The sequence below is a fragment of the Triticum aestivum genome, chromosome 4A, assembly GCF_018294505.1.
Source record: "Triticum aestivum cultivar Chinese Spring chromosome 4A, IWGSC CS RefSeq v2.1, whole genome shotgun sequence".
Classification (NCBI taxonomy): Eukaryota; Viridiplantae; Streptophyta; class Magnoliopsida; order Poales; family Poaceae; genus Triticum; species Triticum aestivum.
The window spans coordinates 592007087-592013709 of record NC_057803.1 but is presented as its reverse complement, the minus strand read 5'-3'; positions in this window follow the sequence as shown (position 1 = coordinate 592013709).

Sequence of the window (6623 nt, the reverse complement as noted above, 5' to 3'; positions counted from 1 at the left end):
AGCACTGGGCTGCAACTAAGCCCTCCGAATGAGAGGGTTGCTCTCCACTTGGCAGGGTTTTTATACCTTAGGCGAGCGCTTGGACTGCAGCTAAGCCCCCGAGTGAGAGGGTTGCTCTTCACTCGGTAGGATTTTTGTAACTTAGGCGAGCACAGGGCTGCAGCTAAGCCCCCGAGTGAGAGGGTTGCTCTTCACTCGGTAGGATTTTCACAACTTAGGCGAGTGCTTGGATTGCAGCTAAGCCCCCGAGTGAGAGGTTTGCTCTTCACTCGGTAGGATTTTCACAACTTAGGCGAGTGCTTGGACTGCAGCTAAGCCCCCGAGTGAGAGGGTTGCTCTTCACTCGGTAGGATTTTTATAACTTAGGCGAGCACGAGGCTGCAGCTAAGCCTCCGAGTGGAAGGCTGGCTTACCACTCGGTAGGATTTTGATAACTTAGGCGAGCACGAGGCTGCAACTAAGCCTCCGAGTGAGAGGATTGCTCTTCACTCGGTAGGATTTTCACAACTTAGGCGAGTGCTTGGACTGCAGCTAAGCCCCCGAGTGAGAGGGTTGCTCTTCACTCGGTAGGATTTTTATAACTTAGGCGAGTGCTTGGACTGCAGCTAAGCCCCCGAGTGAGAGGGTTGCTCTTCACTCGGTAGGATTTTTATAACTTAGGTGAGCACAAGGCTGCAGCGATTCGCAGCTAAGCCTCCGAGTGGGAGCCGAGCTCACCACTCGGTAGGATTTTTACAACTTAGGCGAGTGCTTGGACTGCAGCTAAGCCCCCGAGTGAGAGGGTTGCTCTTCACTCGGTAGGATTTTTATAACTTAGGCGAGCGCATGGCTGCAGCTAAGCCTCCGAGTGGAAGGCTGGCTTACCACTCGGTAGGATTTTTATAACTTAGGCGAGCACATGGCTGCAGCTAAGCCCCCGAGTGAGAGGGTTGCTCTTCACTCGGTAGGATTTTGATAAACTTAGGCGAGTGCTTGCACTGCAGCTAAGCCTCCGAGTGGAAGGCTGGCTTACCACTCGGTAGGATTTTGATAACTTAGGCGAGCACGAGGCTGCAGCTAAGCCTCCGAGTGAGAGGATTGCTCTTCACTCGGTAGGATTTTGATAACTTAGGCGAAACGGATTCGCAGCTAAGCCTCCGAGTGAGAGTCTGGCTCACCACTCGGTAGGATTTTTACAAACTTAGGCGAAACGGATTCGCGGCTAAGTCACCCACTGAGGGGGAGTTTTTATGTGGACAAAAATAAAAAGTGACAGAAATTATGGAGGAACTATGACACTATTATTTTGAGGTCCATGAGCTACAGAAGTACTTTATTGCAACTCATCCGAGTGATAAAACTTAAGTGTAAAATGGGCGGAGTAGCTCCGCGTTCCAAGCTCGGGGCTCGTCAATATTATGCTCGACGTTGTAAAGACGATACGCCCCGTTGTGGAGGACCTTGGTGACGATGAAGGGGCCTTCCCAAGAAGGAGCAAGCTTGTGTGGTTTGTGCTGATCCACTCGGAGAACCAAATCCCCTTCCTGGAAGGCTCGACCTCTCACATTTCTGGCGTGGAAACGGCGCAAATCTTGTTGGTAGATGGTCGAACGGATCAGAGCCATCTCCCTTTCTTCCTCTAAAAGGTCGACTGTGTCCTGCCGCGCTTGTTCAGCTTCTGCTTCGTTGTAGATTTCAACTCGAGGAGCATTGTGGAGAAGATCACTCGGCAAGACTGCTTCAGCTCCGTAGACCAAGAAGAATGGAGTTCTTCCGGTCGACCGATTAGGTGTGGTCCGCAGTCCCCAAAGAACTGAGGGAAGTTCGTCGACCCAAGCTCCAGCTGCGTGTTTGAGATCACGCATCAATCGAGGCTTCAATCCCTTAAGAATCAGTCCATTAGCTCGCTCTGCTTGTCCATTCGACTGCGGATGAGCGACTGATGCGTAGTCGACTCGTGTGCCCTGGGAGTTGCAGAAGGTTCTGAATTCCTCTGAGTCAAAGTTAGACCCATTATCCGTAATGATGCTGTGCGGGACTCCATATCTGAATATTAGTTCCCTGATGAAGCTAACAGCAGTACCAGTGTCAAGGCTCTTGATTGGTTTAGCCTCGATCCACTTGGTGAACTTGTCGACTGCCACCAGTACATGCGTGAAGCCACTTCGTCCTGTTCTCAAAGGACCGATCATGTCCAGCCCCCAAACTGCAAAAGGCCAGACGAGTGGGATGGTCTTCAAAGCTGACGCAGGCTTGTGCGACATATTCGAGTAGAACTGACATCCCTCGCACTTATCTACTATCTCTTTTGCCATCTCATTCGCCTTGGGCCAGTAAAATCCGGCTCGGTATGCTTTGGCTACGATGGTCCGAGAGGACGCATGATGACCACAGGTCCCCGAGTGAATATCATTGAGGATGAGTCGACCTTCTTCTGGTGTTATGCACTTCTGACCGACTCCAGTCGCGCTTTCTCTGTATAATTGTCCTTTGATTACGGTAAAGGCCTTAGATCGACGGACGATCTGTCGAGCCTCTTCCTCATCCTCCGGAAGCTCTTTCCTCAAGATATATGCGACATACGGAATCGTCCAGTCGGGAATGACCACCAAAACCTCCATGATCAAGTCGACCACCGCTGGGACTTCAACTTCAGTCGGATCTGTGGCGCTCTTGGGCTGCGGAGTTTCTTCGGTGAAAGGATCTTCTTTGACTGACGGAGTGTGTATATGCTCCAAGAACACACCACTCGGAATGGCTTCTCTCTTGGAACCTATCTTTGCTAGATCATCAGCTGCTTGATTTTTCAGTCGGGGTATATGATGGAGCTCCAACCCCTCGAACTTCTTCTCCAGCTTCCTCACTGCACTGCAGTATCCAGTCATGGCTGGGCTTCTCACGTCCCACTCTTTCATCACCTGATTGACCACTAAATCCGAGTCGCCATAGACCATTAGGCGACGGACGCCGAGTGAAATGGCCATGCGCAACCCATATAGGAGGGCCTCATATTCTGCCTCATTGTTGGAGGAATCAAAGTGAATCTGGAGCACATATCTGAGCTTATCTCCTCTGGGGGAAACCAGGACAACCCCAGCACCGGAACCATTCAACATCTTAGAGCCATCGAAAAACATGGTCCAATGCTCCGAGTGAACTTCAGTCGGCTGCTGTTGTTCAATCCACTCGGCGAGGAAATCTGCTATCGCCTGGGACTTAATGGCTTTCTTTGCCTCAAACTTGATATCAAGGGGAAGAAGTTCAATCGCCCATTTGGCCACTCGACCAGTTGCATCTCTGTTGTGCAAAATCTCTGATAGTGGAGCGTCGCTGACGACTGTGATGGAATGGTCAGAGAAATAATGAGCAACCTTCTTTGTGGTCATGTATATTCCATACACAAGCTTCTGATAATGAGGATATCTCTGCTTGGATGGAGTCAAGACTTCAGACAAATAATACACTGGGCGCTGAACTTTGAGAGCTTTTCCTTCTTCTTCCCGCTCGACCGTTAGCACAGTACTGACGACTTGTCCTGTGGCTGCGATGTAGAGCAACAGAGGCTCTTTGCTGATTGGAGCAGCAAGCACCGGCTGGGTGGAGAGCAGAGCTTTTAGCTCGGCAAACGCTGCATCAGCTTCTGGAGTCCACTCGAACTTGTCAGCCTTCTTCATCAGTCGGTAAAGAGGCAGTGCCTTTTCACCGAGTCGTGAGATGAATCGACTTAATGCGGCCAAGCATCCAGTAAGCTTCTGGACATCGTGCACTCGCACAGGGCGTTTCATTCGGAGAATAGTGCCAATCTTCTCTGGGTTAGCGTCGATTCCCTGTTCGGAAACGAGAAAACCGAGTAACTTGCCACCAGGAACTCCAAATGTGCACTTTGATGGATTGAGCTTGATATCATACCTTCTGAGGTTGGCAAATGTTTCGGCGAGGTCAGCGAGCAGGTCGGAACCTTTTCGTGACTTGACAACAATATCATCCATATAAGCTTCCACATTCCGACTGATTTGGGTGAGTAGACACTTCTGAATCATTCGCATAAATGTGGCTCCGGCATTCTTGAGGCCGAATGGCATGGTGATATAGCAGAAGCACCCGAATGGAGTGATGAAAGCTGTTTTTACCTCATCGGGCCCGTACAGACGGATCTGGTGGTACCCGGAGTAAGCATCTAAAAAAGACAACCTCTCGCATCCCGTGGTCGAGTCAACAATTTGATCTATGCGAGGGAGAGGAAAGTGATCTTTCGGGCAGGCCCGGTTGATGTGCTTGAAATCAATGCACATTCGGAGCGACTTGTCCTTCTTAGGAACCATGACGACATTAGCGAGCCACTCGGAGTGGTATATCTCTCGGATAAATCCTGCCGCCAACAGTCGAGCCACTTCTTCACCGATGGCCTTTCTCTTCTGGATGGCGGACCGCCGAAGATGCTCTTTGACTGGTTTTGCAGACGAGTCGACTCTTAGGCGATGCTCAGCCAGTCCCCTGGGAACACCTGGCATGTCAGCGGGCTTCCATGCAAAAATGTCCCAGTTCTCACGGAGGAACTGGATGAGCGCTTCTTCCTATTTTGGGTCGAGTGTTGTGGAGATGCGGGTCGGAGCTGCTTCGGGGTCGGTCGGGTGAATGTGAACAGGCTTCGTCTCACCGGACGACTGGAATGCAGACTCTGTGGCGGGCTTCTTGGATCGCAGCAAGTCACTCGGATCTGCGTTTTGCTTGTATTCTTCGAACTCGACCGCTGTCACTTGGGAATCGGCAATCTTGGAGCCCTTCTGAAAGCACTCCTCTGCCTTTTTCCTATCACCGGTGACAGTGATCACACCTTTGGGACCGGGCATCTTCAATTTGAGGTACACGTAACATGGTCGAGCCATGAACCGTGCATAGGCTGGTCTCCCCAAAATGGCATGATATGCACTTTGAAAATCCACGACCTCAAACGTCAACTTTTCTTTGCGAAAATGCTTCGAATCACCAAACACTACGTCCAAAGCTATCTGGCCGAGTGACTCGGCCTTCTTCCCTGGTATAACTCCATGGAAGCTCATGTTACTAGTGCTCAGTCGGGACATCGGAATGCCCATACCTTTCAATGTGTCTGCATACAATAAGTTCAGCCCACTTCCACCATCCATCAGCACCTTTGTCAGTCGAGTGCCTTCGACAACTGGATCGACCACCAAAGCTTGCCTCCCGGGGGTGGCAATATGAGTCGGGTGATCAGATTGGTCGAATGTGATGGGTGTTTGAGACCACTTCAGATAATTTGCCTTTGCTGGGGCAACCATGTTCACCTCTCGGTTAATCACTTTCAGTCGACTTCTGCTTTCCACATCTGCAAAGATCATCAGAGTGGAGTTGATATGCGGATATCCTCCCTCACTGTCCTCTTTGTCTTCGGCCTTGTCCGACTCCTTCTCCTTGTCCTTAGACTGTTTTCCCTGAAACTGCTGGATCAGGAGTCGACATTGGCGAGTGGTGTGCTTTGGGTAAATGATATTCCCCTCTTCATCTTTCTTCGTGTGAATGTGACACGGCATATCCATCACGTCGTTCCCTTCTTTATCCTTTACCTTCTTGGGGTTCCAGGATCCTTTTGGTTTCCCCTTAAACTTTCCTTGAGTCACGGCCAGAGCCTCTCCAGGAGCTGCCGGTTCAGCCTTCCGCTTCTGTTTCCGACTGGTGTTTCCTTTTTCCGACTGACTCGGCTTGTGCTTGCCGCTTCGGAGTCGGTCTTCTTCTTCGCCGTTGGCGTACTTGGTAGCAATCTCCATCATCCGACTCAAGGTCATGTCACCGGTTCGACCAAATTTCAAACTCAGTTCTCTGTTCTTGACGCCGTCTTTGAAGGCGCATACTGCCTGATGATCAGAGACATTTTCCACAGTGTGGTGCAAAGTGATCCACCTCTGAATATACTCTCTGAGAGTCTCATTAGTTTTCTGCACGCAGACTTGCAACTCTGTCAATCCCGCTGGTCGCTTGCAAGTCCCTTCAAACGTTCTGACGAACACTCGGGACAGATCTTCCCAAGTGTAAATGCTGCTAGGAGGTAATTGAGTCAACCATGCCCTGGCAGAACCCTCCAACATGAGGGGCAAATGCTTCATGGCCACCTCGTCGTTCCCACCACCGATCTGAACTGCCACTCGGTAGTCTTCAAGCCAAGTTTCAGGCTTAGACTCACCAGTGAACTTGCTGACTCCTGTTGCCAACCTGAAATTGGGGGGGGGATAACTGCGGCTCTGATAGCTCTGCTGAAACATTCAGGACCAGAAACATGTACTCGACTGCTCGTGGGTACATCTCTGTCGAGTGCGCCTCGATGGGCTCTGTTCCGGTCGACCAACCCTTGCACGATAATGGATCGCGCGTCGAAGCCTGGCTCTCTGGGGTCAACTGGAACCCTACGCCCTGTACTGTACTGACGCCTATCATCTGGCTGCCGAGGAGCGTAAGACCCACCCCTCGGAGGGGAATAGGGCACTCGACGCCTATCATCTCGGTCGAGTCTGTCGCCATATTGATCTCGCCGATTCTCACGCCCTTCGCGCCGCGGAGGCGATCTGGGGCTGTGAGCCGACTGAACCGTATTCACAGTGACAGATCGACTGTGAATTCTGTTGCGCGAC